Source organism: Notamacropus eugenii, chromosome 2 (assembly GCF_028372415.1).
Source record: "Notamacropus eugenii isolate mMacEug1 chromosome 2, mMacEug1.pri_v2, whole genome shotgun sequence".
NCBI classification, from domain to species: Eukaryota; Metazoa; Chordata; class Mammalia; order Diprotodontia; family Macropodidae; genus Notamacropus; species Notamacropus eugenii.
The window spans coordinates 178151804-178174928 of NC_092873.1; the positions used below are offsets into that span (position 1 = coordinate 178151804).

Sequence of the window (23125 nt, forward strand, 5' to 3'; positions counted from 1 at the left end):
TCTAGAACCAGAAGGCAAAATAAATATTGAAAGAATCCACTGATCAACTCCTGAAAGAGATTCCAAAAGAGAAACTCCTAGGAATATTGTAGCCAAATTCCAGAGTTCCCAGGACAAGGAGAAAATACTGCAAACAGCTAGAAAGAAATAATTTAATCCCAGATTAACAGAAGAGGAAATTGAATACTTTAACAACCCCATCTCAGAAAAAGAAATTGAACAAGCCATCAATGAACTCCCTAAGAAAAAATCTCCAGGGCCAGATGGATATTTACAAGTGAATTCTATCAAACATTTAAAGAACAGTTAATTCCAATACTATATAGACTATTTTTGAAAACTGGGGAAAGAGTCCTCCCAAATTCTTTCTATGATACAAATATGGTTTTGATACCTAAACCAGGAAGAGACAAAACAGAGAAAGAAAATTATAGACCAATTTCTCTAATGAATATAGATGCAAAAATTTTAAATAAGATTTTAGCAAAAGAATACAGCACCTTATCATGAGAATAATACATTATGATCAGGTAGGATTCATATCAGGAATGCAGGGATGATTCAATATTAGGAAAACTATTAGCATTATCGATCCTATCAACAACAAAACTAACAAAAACCACATGATTATCTCAATAGATGCAGAAAAAGTTTTCAACAAAATACAACACCCATTAGTATTAAAAACACTTGAGAACATAGGAATAAAGGGAACTTTCCATAAAATAATAAGCAGTATCTACCTAAAACTTTCAGCAAGCATTATATGCAATGGAGATAAGCTAGATGCATTTCCAATAAGATCAAGTGTGAAACAAGGACGCCCATTATCACCACTATTATTCAATATGGTACTAGAAATGTTAGCTGTAGCAATTAGACAAGATAAAGAAACTGAAGGAATAAGAATAGGCAAAGAAGAAAGTAAGTTATCATTCTTTGCAGATAATACGATGATATACTTAGAAAATCCCAGAGATTCAAGTAAAAAATTACTTGAAATAATAAACAACTTTGGCAAAGTTGCAGGTTACAAAATAAACCCACACAAATCTTCTGCATTCCTATATATTAGCAACAAAGTCCAACAGCAAGAGATAGAAAGAGAAATCCCATTTAAAGCTAGGGTAGGCACTATAAAATACTTGGGAGTTTACCTGCAAAAACAAACCCAGGGACTATATGAACACAATTACAAGACACTTTTTGCACAAATAAAGTCAGATCTAAGTAAGTGGAAAAACATCAGTTGCTCATGGGTAGGTAGAGCTAATATAATAAAAATGACAATTCTACCCAAATTAATTTACTTATTTAGTGCCATACCAATTAAACTATCAGATAATTATTTTCTAGAGCTGGATAAAATAATATCAAAATTCATCTGGAAGAATAAAAGGTCCAGAATATCAACGGGACTAATGAAAAGAAATGCCAGGGAAGGTGGCCTAGTGCTACCAGATCTCAAATTGTACTATAAAGCAGCAATTATCAAAACCACTTGGTACTGGCTAAGAAACAGAAGGGTAGACAAGTGGAATAGACTTGGCACTCAACACACAGTAGGCAAGGAATATAGCAACCTCCTGTTTGATAAACCCAAGGACCCCAGCTTCTGGGATAAGAGCTCACTGTTCGACAAAAATTGCTGGGAAAATTGGATAACAGTATGGTGGAAACTAGGCATAGACCCATGCCTGACACCATACACAAGAATAAAGTCCAAATGGGTATATGATCTAGGTATAAAGATTGATACCGTGGACAAACTGGAGGAGCAAGGAATAGTGTATTTATCAGATTTATGGAGAAGGGAAGAATTTTTTACTAAAGAAGAGATAGAAAGCATTATGAAATGCAAGATGGATAACTTTGATTACATTAAACTGAAAAGTTTTTGCACAACCAAATCCAATGCAACCAAAATTCAGAGGGATGTAGTAAATTGGGAAAGAATTTTTACAGCTAATCTCGGGGATAGAGGCCTCATTTCTGGAACATACAGAGAACTCAATTAAATGTAAAACAATACAAGTCACTCCCAATTGATAAATGGTCAAAGGATATGAATAGGTAATTTTCAGAGGAAGAAATTAAAAATATCTATAATCATATGAAAAAATGCTTTAAATCACTTCTGAGAGATGCAAATCAAAACAACTCTGAGGCACCACATCACACCTATAAAATTGGCAAACATGACAGAACAGGAAAATGATAAAATGCTGGAGAGGATGTGGTAGAGTCGGAACACTAATTCATTGTTGGTGGAGCTGTGAGCTCATCCAACCATTCTGGAGAGCAATTTGGAACTATGCCCAAAGGGCTACAAGAATGCACATACCCTTTGACCCAGCAATATTGCTGGACTGTATCCCCAAGAGATCATAAAAACGGGAAAGGGTCCCATGTGTACCAAAATAGTTATAGCAGCACTCTTTGTAGTTGCCAAAAACTGGAAATCAAGGGGATGCCCATCAATTGAGGAATGGCTGAATAAATTATGGTATATGAATGCAATGGAGTACTATTGCGCCATAAGAAATGATGATCAAGAAGACTTCAAGGAGGCCTGGAAGGACTTATATGATCTGATGCTGAGCAAAAGAAGTAGAACCAGGAGAACTTTATGCAGAGCAACGACCACAGTGTGCGAGAGTTTTTTCTGGTCGAATTGGAACTTCGTAATAACGCAAGAACTTAAAAAAAAAAAATTCTCAATGGTTTTCTAAGACAAAATGCCTTCCACACTCAGAGAAATAACTATGGAACTCATTTGCAGAATGTAGCAGATCATGTTTGTATATATGTGTGTATATGTATTATGTTTTGATTTGTTATATGATTTCTTTCATTTATTTTAGTTCATCTACGCAGCATGACTATAGTGAAAATATATTCAATAGGAAAGTATATGTAGATCCTATATAGAATTATATGGCATCTTGGGGAGGGACAGGGGAGGTAGGGGCTAGGTGGTGGTGGGGGCAAAAATCTAAGTTTTTGGTAGCGATTGTAGATCAATAAATAAATAAATAAATGATTTGAGTATTGTGGAAATACAATCAGGATAACACAAGATCTAGCACCTTCTACATTAAGAGATTGAAGGGGAGTCAAGATGGCGGAGTAGAAAGATGCACATATGCTAGCTCCGAACCCACAGCCCATTAAATATCTGTAAAAAAGATTCTGGAGCAACAAATTCTGGAGTAGCAGAAGCCACAGAACAATGGAGTGGACGAGATTTCTGTTCCAGAGAGACCTGATGCGAAAGGTCTCTCGCACCCGGGACTGGGAGCCGAGCCCAGCTCTGCCTCGGCCTCGCGGCACCAAGAGGAGTGGATCCCAGTGGGCTTCAGGGACAGAATCTCCAGCGGCTGCGTGGGTCCCTCCACCCACAGGTGACAAGGGTCGGTGAGAGAGTCTTTTTGGGTGGCAGACTGGTGTCCCCGTGGCTCGGGCCCCCTAGGGAGGCAGCAGCAGAGGTGGGAGCAGACCCAGGGCTCCCCAAGCAGGCAGGAGCTAGGATCCATTGTTGAAGGTCTCTGCATAAATCCCTTGAGGGAACTGAGCCCCATGAGGCGGCCCTGCCCCGACCTGAGCACCTGAACTTAATCTCACACTGAATAGCAGCCCCACCCCTGCCCAGAGCCCTGAGGCTGGGAAGCAGCATTTGAATCTCAGACCCCAAGCACTGGCTGGGCGGATCTGGAGGTGAGGTGGGGGTGGAAAGAAAACTCAGAAGTCAAGTCACTGGCTGGGAAAATGCCCAGAAAAGGGAAAAAAAATAAGACTATAGAAGGTTACGACTATAGAAGGTTACTTTCTTGGTGAACAGGTATTTCCTCCCTTCCTTTCTGATGAGGAAGAACAATGCTTACCATCAGGGAAAGACACAGAAGTCAAGGCTTCTGTATCCCAGCCCACTCAATGGGCTCAGGCCATGGAAGAGCTCAAAAAGGATTTTGAAAATCAAGTTAGAGAGGTGGAGGAAAAACTGGGAAGAGAAATGAGAGACATGCAGGTAAAGCATGAACAGCAGGTCAGCACCCTGCTAAAGGAGACCCAAAAAAATGCTGAAGAAAATAACACCTTGAAAAAAAAAAAAGAGATTGAAGGGCTTGGAGTATGATATTCCAAAGAACTAGGATTAAAACCAAGAATCATCTATCCAGCAAAACTGAGTATAACACTTCAGGGGAAAAAATGGTCATTCAATGCAATAGAGGACTTTTAAGCATTCTTGATGAAAAGATCAGAACTGAATAGAAAATGTGACTTTCAAACACAAGAATCAAGAGAAGAAAAGGTAAACAGAAAAGAAAAATCATAAGAGACTTTCTAAAGTTTAACTGTTTATATTCCTACATGGAAAGATAATATTTGTAACTCTTGAGACTTTTCTGAGTATTTGGGTAGTTGGAGAGATTACACACACACACACACACACACACACACACACACACACACACACACACACACACACACACACACCCCAGCACAGGGTGAGTTGAATAAGAAAGGATGATATCTAAAAAAATAAAAGTAAGGGGTGAGAGGAATATATTGTGGGAGGAGAAAAGGAGAAATGGAATGGGGCAAATTATCTCTCATAAAAGAGGCAAGAAAAAGTTTTTCAATGGAGGAGAAAAGGGAGGAGGTGAGAGGGAAAAAGTGAAGCTTACTCTCTCCACATTTGGCTTAAGGAGGGAATAACATGTTCACTCAATTTGGTATGAAAATCTATCTTAGACTACAGGAAAGTAGAGCAGAAGGGGACAAGTGGGGGGGCAAATGAGAGGAGGGAATAATTAGTAGTAAACACTTTTGGGGAGGGACAAGGTAAAAAGAGAGAATAGAATAAATGGGAGGCAGGATAGGATGGAAGGAAATATAGTCTTACACAACATGCCTATTATGGAAGTCTTTTGCAAAACTACACATATATAGCTTATATTGAATTGCTTGTCTTCTCAATAGGGATGGGTGGGGACGGAGGAAAGATGAGAAGTTGGAACTCAAAGTTTTAGGAACAAATGCTGAGAATTGTTTTTGCATACAACCGGGAAATAAGAAATACAGATAATGGTGTACAGAAATTTATCTTGCCCAACAAGAAAAGATAGAAGATTGGGATAAGGGAAGTGAGGGGTGTGATAGAAGGGAGGGCATATTGAGGGAAGGAGTAACCAGAATGCAAGGTGTTATGGGGGGAGGGGAGAGATGGGGAGAAAATTTGGAACTCAAAAGTTTGTGGAAATGAATGTTGAAGACTAAAAATAAATAAACACACATTTAAAAAGAAAAAAAGAATTTCCTCTTTCTCCAATGTTATGTGACAGTCTTAAAATTTGAGAATAATTAGGAAAAAAGTAGAAAGAACTATTCCCATTTGAGTAGGACATAATAGTTACTTTCAAAATCCCAGAAACTCAGGTAAGAAACTAATTAAGACAAAATAGCTTCTGTAAAGTAGCTGGATACAAGCTACAACTACAAATAGTAACAAAATATCTATACTAATGGCTTAATAAAGTCTCCTTTCCTTCATTATATGGCAATCACATCCAAGAGGAAATAATAAAAAGTAAAGTTTCATTCAAAACAACTATAAACCACAAAAAATATCTTTAAGTCAAAATACCAACCAAGCTACACCCAAGATTTATATAGTTAAAATTACAAAACAATTCCAGGCAATAAAGAGCCACTTTTAAAAAAATACAATAAAAATATCAAACCTATCTAAGTTAATTGCAAATTTATTATTATCAAACTACCAAGTGGCTAGTGAGTCATCCCCTGAGCAAAGGCAATGAAAAGACAAAGCTGTCAGGCAGCCCACATGAAATTAATAGCATGCCCAGGCAACTTCATAGAGGAAAGGCATACCCAGCAAAAATACTCACCAACAGTGTTATGTATTCTTTGCAAAAAAGACCAGAAATAAATAGACAAAGGATGGATCTTCTGTAAAGTCAGGCACTTCAGAAACAAGTCATAGTAGAAAAATGGTTTACGGAAGTTTGCCCCAGATTGGCCTACGGATAAAGAGGGAACTTCGGTTTTTACTTCTATCAATTCTACAAAGTTCACAAATGGTAATCTTCTAATTCCCTTACTCACCTTGAAAAAGAGGCCAGTCAGAACTCATTAAATTTCATTTTGCTAATCCACAAACTTGATAAACCCTAACAAAAAACCTGACAGTCTCACCTGCTTTCTGAAAGAAATTTAATAGCAAGAGTCAGTAATGAGGCCACATATTAGTGAGAACATTACTTTTATACAATATGCCACAGAACATTTTAAAAGGCTCCATGCATCTTATCAAAATAATTACAAGATAAATTATACTTGTCAAGATAATGGAGTAAAGTATATTTTTGATACATAAATTTTGATTGTATCTCCTTTCTCAAGTTAACTTTCCCTAGAACATATCTTGCTCACTATAGAACAAAATCAGTGTCCTAATTTGAAAGGATTTTTACTAAATTCTTGGGCCGACAAAAGATATCACTAATGCTGAAGCAAAAGTCCAAAGTTGTATTTGTGTACATTTCTGCAGAGACAATTACAGAAGGCAAAAAAAAAAAACAAAAACCAATAGCTGCAGCTTTTAAATAGCTAACAAGAGTGTGGGAAAATGCTTACATATTAGGACCTAAAGAGCCTAGGTCCATTACAAAAACCCCAATAAAGCTCTAAGAATGAGACAAAAGGAACAGCGATAAAGACAGTCAAAAAGAATCACCTATAAACTCCTCAATCGAGACAAGGAATATACAAAAATGACTGTCAGAATCCTGCAGAAGTTCTCAACAGGGATAAACCAACATGATGGAAGACACAGTCCAGAGCAGCCCAATCCCACAAAAGGAAACAGGCCCAGAGAAGCACAGAACATAGGAAGTTCTAGAAGTCTGCCAACAGTTAGGTCCTGAGAGACACTCTGCATGAGGAAACCATGGAGCCTTGGCCACAAAAGGAGATAGGCTCTACACAGCCAACATCCTAACCCAATATTCACGCCACATGGGCCTGAAACAACAGGAAACAAGATCAGATAATTCATGTAAAAGGTAGCATCTAGTCACCACACTCAGAAATAAATAGGGTCTGCCCACATTAAAGAGTACAGGGAATTTGACACAAATACAAGCTCCTAACCCTGAAACTGAGATTGATCATATTAATAAAGGGGAGAAAAAGATACAATGAAAAAATACCTCTGATTGAATGAGAGATACCTAAGTGGTAAACTCAGATGAAGAGAGGAAGTTCAGAGTAGGACTTAAAGAATACTCAGAAAAAAATAAAACAAGATATACAAAATAAGACCATTAGAGAGAAAAAGAATGGCAAAGGGAAGTAATTGTTAAAACTCACTCAAGAATTAAATGTTCTAAAAGTTGACAATAGGCCAAATATGAGATAACAACCCAATGAAGTAATAAGAAATATTAAAATAAAATCAAAAGACTTAAAAAGCAGAAGGAAATTTAATATAAATGACCTAAGAGAACAGGTTAAGGACCTGACTAACCCAAGAGCCTTTAGAATGGCAATGCTTCTAGCCCAGTGATCACAAGACTTCATTCTTCAAAGCAACCCCTGTGGAGATAAAACTTGGCAACTGTTCTTGCAAATGCTAGAGACACATCTACTGAAGACCCAGGAAGGAAAGTTCTTGGCACCAAAATCCCTGGCATAGTTAAATAGTTCAACATCAGAAACTGATGATTTTATTGATAAAAATGACATTAGAGTTATTACCCACTGCTTTGCTGCTATACCCAAAGGAACACAAGACCTTTCAATCTAAAATGTAGCTGTTATAATTACTATATTATTATTATATGTAATTACTATGAAAGCTTCTGGAAAACAGGGACTATCTTACTTATTCCCAGATCTCAGCACAGTGCTTTGCACACAGTAAGTGTTTAAGAGATGTTTCATTAATTTTTTCACTCACTCATGACCAAAAAAAAGTGTTGAGACCATATTTCAAGAAATCATAAATAAAACTGCCAAGATCTCTTAAAAACAGAAAACAAAGTGCAAATAGAAAGACTCTACAGGTTATCTCTTGAAAGAAATATCACAAATAAATAGCAATTAGGATCAGACTATCATTTTAAAAAATTAAATGTATTAGAAGTAAAACAGAAAATAATCAGAAAACTCTACTTTCCCAAAAATTTATATAGTTGTATGTTCCAGCTGTTTTTCTCCAACAGAATGAAGCTCCTTGAGGGTAGAGATGGTTTTCATTTTTGTCTCTGTATCCCTATTGATCAACACAGTATCTGGGCCATGGCAGGCATTTGGTGACTTTCAGACTAGGTCAGCTGGTTCATTATGTTCTAAATCCTTACATCCAAACATTATGCTCAACAAAGGAATTTGTATTTGATCCTAGAAGTAATAGGGAGTCTCTGTAATTTATTTAGAAGAGGAGTAACATAGTTAGAAGTGACTTTTAAGAATATCACTGGGAAGCTATGAGGACAGTTTAGAGAAGTGACTATGTAAAGAATCCAATTAGTAGGCTATTGATATAGTCAAGGCAAGAGGTAATGAATTAGAATGCTGAACCTTTGAATAGAGAAAAGGAAGAGATTGGAGAGATGCTGTGAAGGCAAAAATGACAAAATTTAGCAACTGAATAAATATGTGAGGTGAGGGTTAACGTGGAGAGCAGGATGACTCTTGCTAATCTGGGTGACTGGAAGTATGACAGTACTCTCAACTGAGACAAAAAAGTTAAGACAAGGGGCAGGTTTAGACAGAAAGATAATGAATTCTCTATTTTGAAATGCTGAGTTTGACATTCCTAAGGGAAATTCTCATTCAAAATGTTTAGCAGGTAATTGGTTTTATAGAACTTGAGCTCAGAAGAGACTAGTTGGATATAACATCTAGGATATCTGCTTAATAAGTGAATCCACAGAAGCTGACAAGGTCACCAAAAATGAAAGTATAGAGAGGAAGCAACAAGATGCAGTTTTGGGGTACACACACAATTACAGGGTGAGATATAGAAGAAGGTCTAGCAAAAAATGATGAAAAGGAATGGTCTGATAAGAGGAGAAACAGGATAGAAGAGGGTTATGAAAAATCAAGAGGCAAAATTATCCAGAATGAGATCATCCTCTTTGCAAAGCTAACCCTTTCACTGTACTCTTGATCAAGTCTTCCCAGTCTCCACCCAGACCTAATCTATGGATTATCTAATCCTTTCTCTAGTTACCAAATTTTTCTAATCTTCTGTTTATAAACATCTCAAGTCTCTCCAGGCCTTCTACCCCTTAGGCAAGTACTCTCTCTCTCTCATCCCCTTCACTACCAAATTTCTAGAAACCTATACTTAATGACTCACCAACCACCAAACCTCAAACCCTAGCAGTCTGATAGATTTGTCACACTAGCGAAATAGTTCTTTCCAATATCAACTTAATGATAAAATACAATGTCCTTTTCTTCAGTCCTTCACCTTATTAACCTTTCCACAGCATCAGATATTTCTGGCTATCCTTGATATCTCTTTCCCTGGGTTCTCTGATACTCTTCTCTCCTTGTTTTCCTGTCTAACCAACTCCAGTATGTTTCCTTATTTCACATTCTTCCCACCTACTTAAATACGGCTCAAAGTTCTATCCTTAATTCTCTTCTCTATATATACTCTATATTCTCATTCACTCCCATGTCTTCAACTATCACTATGTCAATGATTCCCAAATCCATATATCTAGCTCTGATTTCTCTCCTTTGAAAGGAGATCCAGTACTACATTTCCAACGGCCTACCAAGCATCTCCACCTAATGTCCTACCAACATCTCAAATTCAATTATCTTTCTTCCATGTTCCCTAATAGCACCATCATAGATTTACAGATGAAGAATCAAGTTCCAAAGATGTTAAATGACTTGCCAAGGCTAGGATGTATACCTCACTCTTCTTATTCCAAATCAATGATCACTTCTACATATGCTGTTCAATTTTTCCCACTTATCCATCCTTGTACTTCTAAATCACCTCTCCCTTTCCCTCCCTTCCCCTTCCCCCTTCCCCCACACATCCAAAACAACTACCAAGTCTTATCAATTCTACAGTGACAATGTATGTCACATTCATCTTTTCTTCTCATCACTTTAGTTGAGCCCTCATCATCTTTACCTGTACTAAATTTTACTGCAATGATTTCTTTCTCTAGTCTCTCCACTCTCCAATCCATCCTTTAGACAGCTGTCAAAATAGTTTCCAAACACACATGACAGACCACATCACTCCCTTAACTAAAACAAAATAACAAACAACAAAAACCACCCTTCTATTTGTTCTCTACTTTTACGAGACAATTTAGAGAATATAATACAAACTTCCAAGCCAGAAATTTAAAGTCAACTGTAATCTGCCTCCAACCTGCCTATACGGCTTTATTTCACTTAATTTTTCTTAACATATACTCATCAAGACTACCATCACACCTTTTCCTCTAAATGAATGCTTGATCTAGATATAAAAGGTCACACCATAAATCAGAGGAGCAAGAAAGGATTCCCTTTCAGACTGATGGACAAGGGAAGATTTCATGACCAAACAAGGAATAAAGAGGATACCAGATTTTAAAATAAACAATTTTTTTAAAATTTTATTTATTTATTTAACTTTTAACATTCATTTTCACAGAATTTTGGGCTCCAAATTTTCTCCCCCCTTGTACCCTCCCCCCACCCCAAAACACCGAGCATTCCAATTGTTCCATCACCAATCTGCTCTCTCCTCCATCATTCCTCTCTGCCCTTGTCTCCATCCTCTCCTCTGTCCTGTTGGGCCAAATAACTTTCTATACCCCTTTACCTGTATTTCTTATTTCCTAGCGGCAAGAACAGTACTCGACAGTTGTTCCTAAAACTTTGAGTTCCAACTTCTTTCCCTCCCTCCCTCCCCACCCCCTCCTTTCAGAAGGCAAACATTTCAATATAGGCCAAATCTGTGTAGTTTTGCAAATGACTTCCATAATAGTCATGTTCTATAAGACTAACTATATTTCCCTCCATCCTATCCTGCCCCCAATTACTTCTATTTTCTCTTTTGATCCTGTCCCTCCCCATGAGTGTCGATCTCAAATTGCACCCTCCTCCCCATGCCCTCCCTTCCATCGTCCCCCCCACCCTGTTTATCCCCTTATCCCACACTTTCCTGTATTGTAAGATAGGTTTTCATACCAAAATGAGTGTGCATTTTATTCCTTCCTTTAGTGGAATGTGATGAGAGTAAACTTCATGTTTTTCTCTCACCTCCCCTCTTTTTCCCCAAACTAAAAAAGTCTTTTGCTTGCCTCTTTTATGAGAGATAAATTCCATTTCTGCCTTTCTCCTCCCATATATTTCTCTCTCACTGCTTGATTTCATTTTTTTTTTTAGATATGATCCCATCCTATTCAATTCACTCTGCGCCTTCTGTCTCTATGTGTGTGTGTGTGTGTGCATAATCCCACCCAGTACCCAGATACTGAATAGTTTCAAGAGTTACTAATATTGTCTTTCCATGTAGGAATGTAAACAGTTCAACTTTTATAAGTTCCTTATGACTTCTCTTTGCTGTTTACCTTTTCATGCTTCTCTTCATTCTTGTGCTTGAAAGTCAAATTTTCTTTTCAGCTCTGGTCTTTTCATCAAGAATGCTTGAAAGTCCTCTATTTCATTGAAAGACCAATTTTTCCCCTGAAGTATTATACTCAGTTTTGCTGGGTAGGTGATTCTTGGTTTTAGTCCTAGTTCCTTTGACTTCTGGAATATCCTATTCCATGCCCTTCGATCCCTTAATGTAGAAGCTGCTAGATCTTGTGTTATCCTGATTGTATTTCCACAATACTTGAATTGTTTCTTTCTAGCTGCTTACAATATTTTCTCCTTGACCTGGGAACTCTGGAATTTGGCCACAATATTCCTAAGAGTTTCTCTTTTTGGATCTTTTTCAGGTGGTGATCGGTGGATTCTTTCAATATTTATTTTGCCCTCTGGTTCTAGAATATTAGGGCAGTTTTCCTTGATAATTTCATGAAAGATGATGTCTAGGCTCTTTTTTTGATCATGGCTTTCAGGTAGGCCCATAATTTTTAAATTGTCTCTCCTGGATCTATTTTCCAGGTCAGCTGTTTTTCCAATGAGATATTTCACATTATCTTCCATTTTTTCATTCTTTTGGTTTTGTTTTGTGATTTCTTGGTTTCTCATAAAGTCATTAGCCTCCATCTGTTCCATTCTAATTTTGAAAGAACTATTTTCTTCAGTGAGCTTTTGAATCTCCTTTTCCATTTGGCTAATTCTGCTTTTGAAAGCATTCTTCTCCTCATTGGCTTCTTAAACCTCCCTTGCCAATTGAGTTAGCCTATTTTTCAGGGTGTTATTTTCTTCAGCTTTTTTTGGGTCTCCTTTAGCAGGGTGCTTATCTGCTGTTCATACTTTGCTTGCATGTCTTTCATTGCTCTTCCCAGTTTTTCCTCCACCTCTCTAACATAATTTTCAAAATTTTCTGAGCTCTTTTTGAGCTTTTCCATGGTCTGATCCCATTGAATGGGCTGGGATACAGAAGCCCCGACTTTCATGTCTTTCCCTGATGGTAAGCACCGCTCTTCCTCATCAGAAAGGAGGGGAGGAGAAACTTGTTCACCAAGAAAGTAACCTTCTATAGTCTTGGTTTTTTTCCCTTTTCTGGGCATTTTCCCAGCCAGTGACTTGACCTCTGAATATTCTCCTCACACCCACCTCGCCTCCGGATCCTCCCAGCCAGAGCTTGGGGTCTGAGATTCAAATGCTGCTTTCCAGCCTCAGGGCTTTGGGTGGGGGCAGGACTGCTATTCAGTGTGAGATCAAGTTCAGCTGCCCAGGTGGGGGCAGGGCCACCTCACGGGGCTCAGTTCCCTCAGGGGGTTTATGCAGAGACCTTCAACAATGGATCCAGGCTCCTGCCTGCTTGGGGAGCGCCAGTCTGCTCCCGCCTCTACTGTTGCCTCCCAAGGGGGCCTGAGTCATGGGGGCTCCCCACTCCCCTCTCGACCCGCCAAAGAGACCCTCTCACGGACCCTTGGCACCTGTGGGTGGAGGGACCCGCACGGCTGCTGGAGATTCTGTCCGTGAAGCCTGCTTGGATCTGCTCCTCTCAGCGCTGGGCGGCCAACGCAGGGCTGGGCTCTGTTCCTTGTCCACAGTGCGAAGAACCTTTTGCGAGAGGTTTTCAGGCTCTCTGGAACAGAAATCTTGTCCGCTCCGCTGTTCTGTGGCTTCTCCTGCTCCCAAATTTATTGGCAGCTCTTTTCTACAGATATTTCATGGGCTGTGGGTTCGGAGCTAGTGTATCTGTGTGTTTCTACTCCGCCATCTTGGCTCCGCCTCCAAAATAAACAATTTTGATTATATAAAATTGAAACTTTTTTAATAAAAACCAATGCAGCTAAGATTTAGAAAGGAAACAATTAAATGAGAAAAAAATCATCTTCATAGCAAGTTTCTCTAATGAAGTTCTCATTTCTGCAACACATAGAAAATGGATTCAAACTGATTTAGAATAAGAGCCATACCAAATGATAAATTGTCAAGAGATGTTAGTTCTCAAGGGGGGGAAAATGTAGCTGTCTATAGCCATATGAAAAAAAAATGCTCAAAATCATTAATATTAGATAAACTGAAGCAAATCTGAGGTTATACCTCATGTCTAGCAGACTGACAAAGTTGATTTAAAATAAAAAGGAAAATGGCAAAAGTTGGAGGGGCTGTGGGAAAACAGGCACATTAAGGCACTATTCATCAAACAGAATTGGATTAGGAGTTAGAGATCTGAGTTTAAGCCCTTTCTAGCTGTATATAACTTTGGGCAAGTCACTTAATCACCCTGGTCCTCAATTTCTTCAACTGTAACATGGTGAGGTTGGACTAGATCACCAGATCTACATCTATAATCCTAGGATCCTATGTTATTCATTTAACAAGTCTGTGAGAAAAGTTATCCCTAAAGCAAAGAAGTAGTGGACAATAAGAGTGAATATTATCAGAACATTCAGCACAAAAGTTTTGGCTTTTTTCCCCATATATGTCTATAATTCAGAAATGGGTGCCTCTGTTAAAACTAGATTTTCAAAACAACAACAATTTGAAAACTAGAATATACTGACTACCAGATGACCTCAGCATTATATTAGGTTCCTCCCTAGCCATGGCAAGTACTATTAGAAACAGATATTGAGGAGATCAATCAGTATGTACCATAATTGCTTCTGCTTTCTATTAATAATTCTAACACACATTTAAAATAGTTCAGCAATACAAAAGCCATCTTTCTTTAAAAACTCAAATCTTAATAAGACAAATAGAACAATATGAAATGCAAAATGGATAATTTTGGTTACATTAAACTAAAAAATTTTTTGCACAAACAAAACCAATGCAGCCAAGATTATAAGGAGAAAGCTGGGAAAGAATTTTTACAGACAGTGTCTGACAAAGGCCTCATTTCTAAAATATATAGAGAATTGAATCAAATTTATAAGAATAAAAGTCATTCACCAATTGATAAATCCTCAAAGGCAGTTTTCAGAGGAAGAAATTAAAGCTATCTTTAATCATATGAAAAAAAGCTCTAAATCACCACTGACTGGAGAAATGCAAATTAAAATGACTCTGAGGTACCACCTCCTACCTATCAGATTGGCTAACATAACAGAAAAGCAAAATAATAAATTTTGGAGAAGATGTGGAAAAATTGGAACACTAATGCATTACTGACAGAGTTATGAACTGATCCAAACACTTCAGAGAGCAATTTGGAATTATGCCCAACAGGCAACAAAACTGTGCATACCTTTTGATCCAACAATACCACTACTAGGTATGTACCCAAGAGAAACTACAAAAAGGGAAAAGTATCCACATATACAAAAATATTCCCAGCAGCTCTTTTTGTAGTGGTCAAGAATTGGAAACTGAGGGGATGCCCATCAACCAGGGAAGAGCTGAACAAGTTGTGGTATATATGTAACATATTGTGGTATAGGAAGTGATGAGGAGGCTCATTTCATAAAAACCTGGAAAGATTTACATGAATTGATGTTGAGTGAAGCAAGCAGTACCAGAATACTGTACACAGCAATAGCAACATCATGCAATGATTAACTATGCTAGACTTAGCTCTTCCCAGCAATAAAACAATCTAAGGCAATTCCAAGAGACTCGGTGATGGAAAACGCTAACCACATCCAGAAAAGGAACTATGGAGTCTGAATGTATATCAAATCATTTTTACTTTATTTTTTTCTTACTCATGGTTTTTCCCTTTTGTTCTGATTCTTCTTTTTTTTTTAATTTAATTTAATTTAATTTTAATTTTTTATTTAACTTTTAACATTCATTTTCACAAAATTTTGGGTTCCAAATTTTCTCCCCTTTTGTCCCCTCTCCCCACCCCAAAACATCAAGCATTCCAATTGCCCCTATCACCAATCTGCTCTCTCTTCTATCATCCCTCTCTGCCCTTGTCTCCATCTTCTCTTTTGTCCTGTAGGGCCAAATAACTTTCTATACCCCTTTACCTGTATTACTTGTTTCCTAGTAGCAAGAACAGTACTCAACAGTTGTTCCTAAAACTTTGAGTTCCAACTTCTCTTCCTCCCTCCCTCCCCACCCCTTCCCTCTGGAAGGCAAGCAATTCAATATAGGTCAAATCTGTGTAGTTTTGCAAATGACTTCCATAATAGTCATGTTGTATAAGACTAACTATATTTCCTTCCATCCTATCCTGTCCCCCATTACTTCTATTCTCTCTTTTGATCGTGTCCCTCCCCATGAGTGTTGACCTCAAATTGCTCCCTCCTCCCCATGCCCTCCCTTCCATCATCCCCCCTACCCTGCCTATCTCCTTCTCCCCCACTTTCCTGTATTGTAAGACAGGTTTTTATACCAAAATGAGTGAGCATTTTATTCCTTCCTTTAGTAGAATGTGATGAGAGTAAACTTCATGTTTTTCTCTCACCTCCCCTCTTTTTCTCTCCCCTAAAGTCTTTTGCTTGTCTCTTTTATGAGAGATAATTTGCCCCATTTCTCCCTTTCTCCTCCCAATATATTTCTCTCTCACTGCTTGATTTCACTTTTTTAAGATATGATCCCATCCTCTTCAATTCACTGTCTCTATGTGTGTGTGCATGTGCATGTGCATGTGTGTGTGTGTAATCCCACCCAGTACCCAGATACTGAAAAGTTTCAAGAGTTACAATATCGTCTTTCCATGTAGGAATGTAAACAGTTCAACTTTAGTAAGTCCCTTATGACTTCTCTTTGCTGTTTACCTTTTCATGCTTCTCTTCATTCTTGTGCTTGAAAGTCAAATTTTCTTTTCAGCTCTGGTCTTTTCATCAAGAATGCTTGAAAGTCCTCTATTTCATTGAAAGACCAATTTTTCCCCTGAAGTATTATACTCAGTTTTGCTGGGTAGGTGATTCTTGGTTTTAGTCCTAGTTCCTTTGACTTCTGGAATATCCTATTCCATGCCCTTCGATCCCTTAATGTAGAAGCTGCTAGATCTTGTGTTATCCTGATTGTATTTCCACAATACTTGAATTGTTTCTTTCTAGCTGCTTACAATATTTTCTCCTTGACCTGGGAACTCTGGAATTTGGCCACAATATTCCTAAGAGTTTCTCTTTTTGGATCTTTTTCAGGTGGTGATCGGTGGATTCTTTCAATATTTATTTTGCCCTCTGGTTCTAGAATATTAGGGCAGTTTTCCTTGATAATTTCATGAAAGATGATGTCTAGGCTCTTTTTTTGATCATGGCTTTCAGGTAGGCCCATAATTTTTAAATTGTCTCTCCTGGATCTATTTTCCAGGTCAGCTGTTTTTCCAATGAGATATTTCACATTATCTTCCATTTTTTCATTCTTTTGGTTTTGTTTTGTGATTTCTTGGTTTCTCATAAAGTCATTAGCCTCCATCTGTTCCATTCTAATTTTGAAAGAATTATTTTCTTCAGTGAGCTTTTGAACCTCCTTTTCCATTTGGCTAATTCTGTTTTTGAAAGCATTCTTCTCCTCACTGGCTTTTTGAACCTCTTTTGCCAGTTGAGTTAGCCTATTTTTCAAGGTGTTATTTTCTTCAGCATTTTTTTGGGTCTCTTTTAGCAGGGTGCTGACCTGCTGTTCATGCTTTACCTGCATGTCTCTCATTTCTCTTCCCAGTTTTTCCTCCACCTCCCTAACTTGATTTTCAAAATCCTTTTTGAGCTCTTCCATGGCCTGAGCCCATTGAGTGGGCTGGGATACAGAAGCCTTGACTTCTGTGTCTTTCCCTGATGGTAAGCATTGTTCTTCTTCATCAGAAAGGAAGGGAGGAAATACCTGTTCACCAAGAAAGTAACCTTCTATAGTCTTATTTTTTTTCCCTTTTCTGGGCATTTTCCCAGCCAGTGACTTGACTTCTGAGTTTTCTTTCCACCCCCACCTCACCTCCAGATCCGCCCAGCCAGTGCTTGGGGTCTGAGATTCAAATGCTGCTTCCCAGCCTCAGGACTCTGGGCAGGGGTGGGGCTGCTATTCAGTGTGAGATTAAGTTCAGGTGCTCAGGTCGGGGCAGGGCCGCCTCATGGGGCTCAGTTCCCTCAAGGGGTTTATGCAGAGACCTTCAACAATGGATCCTAGCTCCTGCCTGCTTGGGGAGCCCTGGGTCTGCTCCCGCCTCTGCTGCTGCCTCCCTAGGGGGCCCGAGCCACGGGGACACCAGTCTGCCACCCAAAAAGACTCTCTCACCGACCCTTGTCACCTGTGGGTGGAAGGACCCATGCAGCCGCTGGAGATTCTGTCCCTGAAGCCCGCTGGGATCCGCTCCTCTTGGTGCCGCGAGGCAGAGCTGGGCTCGGCTCCCAGTCCCGGGTGCGACAGACCTTTCGCGTCAAGTCTCTCTGGAACAGAAATCTCCTCTGCTCCATTGTTCTGTGGCTTTTGCTGCTCCAGAATTTGTTGGGAGTTCTTTTTTTATAGATATTTTATAGGCTGTGGGTTCTCCGCCCCTGTTCTGATTCTTCTTGCACAATACAACTAATGAGGAAATATGTTTAACATAACTGTACATGTATGACCTATATCATACATGTATGAGATTGCCTGCTGCTGTGTTAGGGAAGGGGAATGAAAGAAAGGGAGAAAAATTTGGAATTTGAAATTTTACCAAAATGAATGTTGAATATTACTTTTACATTTAATTGGGGAAAAAACCAAAATACTATTAAAGACAAAAAGATTAAAAAAGGAAAAAAATTCATATCTTTTCTTAAATAGCTAACACATCTTTGTAATTATGTAATCAATCAATGAGTGTTTTATTAAATGACTGCAATACTCCAAGCAATTTTCTCTTACCTTTTCTAATTACTAAAGTAAATGTTAAGTTCATGAACAAGAAAATGTTACTTTCAATAAGCAAAAAAGTACTAAAATTAGGTGGAAGGGGCCTATGAACACAAAAATGTTTCCAAAAAAATTAATTTCCATGGTGGAGAGCAATTCTATACTGAATAAAGCTTCAAGGCCACCAACTGATGGCAATTCATGTAGGAATCACTTTAAATGACACAGAAAAATTGATGCGATCAATAATTTATGTTAGGTATTGCAAACAACTTAATCAACCTGATATTTCCCATCTAAACTGAAATCAACAGATTGCTTTCCTTGTTTGGTTTTCTGCACTTTAGTCCATTCTCCATTCAATTGACAAAATGATTTCCTCAATTATAACCATGTAACCCTGTAGTCAATAAACTCCAGTGGCTCTGAGTTACCATGAGAATCAAATACAAAATCCTCTCTTTGTCATGCAAAACTCTACTTACCTTATCAGTTTTCTTATACCTTTCTCCTCATCTACAATCCAGCTACATTGGCCTACATGAGCTTCTTCACATCTCCCATCAATATATATCACTGCCTGAAACACTTTCCCTCTTCCCCACCGCTTCTTAGTTTTTCTAGTTTCCTTCAAGATTCAGTTGAAATCCCGTCTTCTACAACAGACCTTTCCAAGACTCCCCTGCTGCTAATGCCTTTCTTTCTGAAAGTACCTTCCCTCTACTGTGTGCGTGTGTTCTTCCTTGTTGAAGATCATGCCATCAGAGAAATAATGACATGACTTGCGCTTGACTTTGCTTTGAGTGAGGGAGGGCTGTGCAGGTCACCAGCCTCACTTCTCCTCCAGAGCCATCTGAATCCAGTGACCAGATGATATTCATCAGGATGACTAGAGATGACCCAGGATGAGGCAACTGGGGTTAAGTGACTTGCCCACGGTCACACAGCTAGTCAGTGTCAAGTGTCTGAGGTGAGATTTGAACTCATGTCCTCCTGACTCCTGCACTGGTGCTCTATGCACTGCACCACCTAGCTGCCCATCCTCTACTCTGTACATATAACTTAGGTATCTAAATATTTAAATGGTGTCTCCCCCATGAGAACATGAGCTCCTTAAGAGCTGACCTTAAGTCCCAGGACCATGTCTTTTGCCTTTCTTGGTATCTCCAGCACTTAGCCTTGTTGACTGACATCTTCCAGTGCTTTTAAACAGTGTAGGGTGCCTCCTAAGAGGCTTCTGTATAAAAGTAGATAGGTAATTGTCAATTTCAGAATGTGTCAGAGATGGAGACTTAAACCCAAATAGCCCTGACTCTGAAGTCTACTATGCCATGTTGCCTTTCATCACATCACAATACACATTAATCCAAAAAAAAAAAAAATCCACAACCACACTAACAAATCTAAATGATACTAAACAGCCAGTCCTGGAGGTCTACAGACGTATGTAAGTTGCACTGCCTCAAACTTGAGGTGAAAATTTTTTCCAGGATCTAATACTTGAAAAGACTTAACTCACGTACATGAAGTGTGATAAAGAGAGATACGGCTGAGAAGAGAATGTATTATCAATATTTATATTTAGTCAGACTTTAATATAAAAAGAACTCACTCACCTAGCTGGTTATTCACAAGCATGTTAACTACCTCTTGACAGAAGTAGGTCACGTCTAGCATTAATTACAGGATTAAAATACACAGGTGGGACATCTCTGTGTTTTCTTCATCTAACACCAGCTAAGAATACATACTGGCAATTTAATATTACAGAAAGAACCTTATTTTGGCCAACTATAGGTCAATGAGTTTATCTCAAGTTTCCTACCTCAAAAAAATAAGTTAAAATTAAGACTCCAGGAAAAAGAGCAAATGCTCTGTCAGGTGGGAGCAAAAAAGACAAATCAGTAAGCCCAGATTTTGTCTAGGAGTTCTTAACCTGGGGTCCACAAACTAGATTTAGTCATGAACCTGGATGGGGAAAAAATAATATTTTTACTAATCTTTACCTAATATTTAGCATTTCTTCAATTATTTTAAAGCATTATTGTGAGGAGGCCACAGGCTTCACCAGGCTAACAATGGAGTTCATGACAGAAAAAGGTTAAGAACTCTGATGTAAGACATTAACTAACAATTACATGGTTTTCTAAGGCTTTCTTTACATAGAGAATCCCACTGGGGCCATACAATGTACAAGTGAAGTATTACAGATATTATTATTCCTAGTTTACAGAAGAGGAAACCAAGGCTCAGAGGAAACAAATGACTTGCTCACTAGGTGGGATTCCAAGTCCACTCCTTTATAACAGTTACTCTAAAGGAGAATTTTTTCTGGTGCAATTGGGGCTAATAGTTTTCCCAATCATAAAGCATAACAAAAAACAATATAGCAGTGAAAAATAGGGAGAAAAAGCGTATTAACAGTAGAGAAGTAATTTCTGAGTTACTTGATAATCAGAAAGGTACTCCTCATTGTCATGAAATCTGGTGGTAGGATACTCAACTCAGCATAATCTTGGAGTAAAATAGGTCACTCTTCTTTCAAGTGAAACTACTGTGAAATGAACATGCGAATGAAATAAGCATCCTGGACATAGCAGCACAAGTTCAGCACAGTGGCCCTTAAAGAATAAGCACTTGATACTTATTATTATTTTTATTGCTGTTTAACTCTCAATGGAAATAAAAGATAGCTTGTTAGTTTCACTTCAACAGGGAAGCCAAGAAAAAAGAAGAAAACCTGGTTCAATGGGCTGTGATTAAAATGAAGTTCATTGGCTTCCCTCCTCACCACTACAGAGGCTCCACTGCGGCAGAATTACACACACACACACACACACACACACACACACACACACACACACACACACACACACACACACACACACACACACACACACACACACCTGCACATCTCTTTAACTTTTAAGTGCCCTAGAAAGCCTTTCTTGGTCCTGTCCTTTTCTCACTAATACCTACCCACACATTCATTACTTGACACCTGTACCTGAAAACAGATGGTTCCGACCCAACGTAAAGAGGCACACCGCAGGAAACGAAAGTGTAACAAGTTTCTGCACAAGTCTGGGGCGGACACACCTTAGGCACTGACTGCCTGGTTTTCATTCCGGACCCTCGGACCCCTCGCCCCTCCTCCCAGACCGGCCCAGGAGGAACGAGGGGTGACCCCTCTCAAGGGGGGCCCGGCGGGGGGCGGGGAGAGGAGGGACGTCTGACAGCTCAGGCTCCGCGCTGACCTCCGAGGTCCAGCCTGGTGCTCCGAGTGAAGGCTACACCTCCGCAAGCATCCCCGAAAGGCTGAGTCTCGCCCCTCGGGCCCCACGCCGAACCCAACTTCCTGGTTTCGCTGACCACCCTCCACACCTCCCGGCCAGCCGGGGCTCCCACGTTTCCCACAGCTCCATTTCCTACCTTCCTCGCTTTCGTCTCTATACTTTGCCTCTCCAAGTCGATCTCCACATCTGGCAGGGAGGACAAATGGCAGTCCCGCTGCCTCCGTCTGCGAGGAAGCCCGCGACTCGGCCTCCCTCCTAGTCCGGCCGCCGGCAGCCGGAGATAGCGCCGACGCCGGCGCAGACGTGCAAAACTAACTGACTGAGCGACCCACAGGGAGAGGGTGAGGGAGAAGAGGACGGCGCCGGGGCCCAGGAGGAACACTCCGAAGCCGGCACGGCGTACGCATCGACGTGTCAACGTCGGCACGTCGGCTCACACGTTCGGTCCTAGGAGTGCTTGCGGCCTCCCAGGCCCGGTCAGTATGCGGAAGGAGTAGGAGGGGGAAGAACAGAGGAGGAGAAAAAGTTGTCCAGGGGCGTGGGGGTGGGGGGAGGGGCTTCGTGGGAGAAAGAACGCGCGCGTCCCCCGGGGGCCGCGTAGGTACGCGTGCGCGCACGCCTCAGAGCGTCGGGAACGGCTGGGGAGGGTTTCGTGGCTTGTGCGCTTGCGCGTACGTTTCCCTGTCCCGGCTCCCTCCCTCCTCCATCTGTCTTGTTGGCGGTCCTTAGGCTGTTGCTGCTGCGTGGAGGGGAAGCCAAGCGCCCCAGGGACCAGCTGCCCTGAAGGAGCTTCCAGTCTCCTGACTTTTTCTCCCTGACCTTCCCCCCTTAACATTTATAAACGTTGAAGCCCTCGTCATGACTTATTCTTTTAATCCTGAGGGATTGTCCTGTCCGGAGTTGCGCAGAATGTGGTCCCCAGGGGTCCAGGAGGTCCAAACTGTTCCTAACAATACCTAGACTTTATTTGCATGTTGAATTACTCCCATGTTCCACCTGTCGACTGGGAAGCTGGATTTTCTTCATGTATTTCCTTCAAAATAACAGATAGCAGTAGATCGAATACAGCAGCACGTAGGAGAATCCAGCTGTCTTCTATGAAGGTAAACATTAGGGAGCTTTGCAAAAATAGGTGAACCGATGCCGCTGTTCTCCCTAAATCTATGGTTTAGAAAATATAGTTTTTATTTTTTAAATGTTATTTCTGTTAACCGTGGGCTTATTGTTATTTTAAACGAGTTAAGAAATAAAATTTATTAACAATTTATCCATTTTTGACTTCTGATACAGTAAATATTGTTAGATGTCATTTACATAATCAAAATTCTTTGGGTGACTCAATAATTGTCAAAATATAAAAGAATTCTAAGAGCAAAAAGTTGGAAAACAGACTAAAATGTTCTCAAGGCTCTAACTCAATTTAG

General features: G+C 39.7%; 1 protein-coding gene across 4 annotated transcripts in view; it reads right to left on the reverse strand.

Moving 5' to 3' along the window:
• ASCC3 (activating signal cointegrator 1 complex subunit 3) overlaps window positions 1-22288 on the reverse strand; it is a 400644-nt gene extending 378356 nt beyond the window's left edge. The window contains exon 1 of one of the 4 annotated variants that reach the window (XM_072642929.1): window positions 21838-22288. The gene's annotated coding sequence lies outside the window, so the exon portion shown is untranslated. The other 3 variants (XM_072642932.1, XM_072642930.1, XM_072642931.1) reach the window with 3 other exon arrangements.
• Between the last annotated feature and the right edge of the window lie 837 nt (window positions 22289-23125).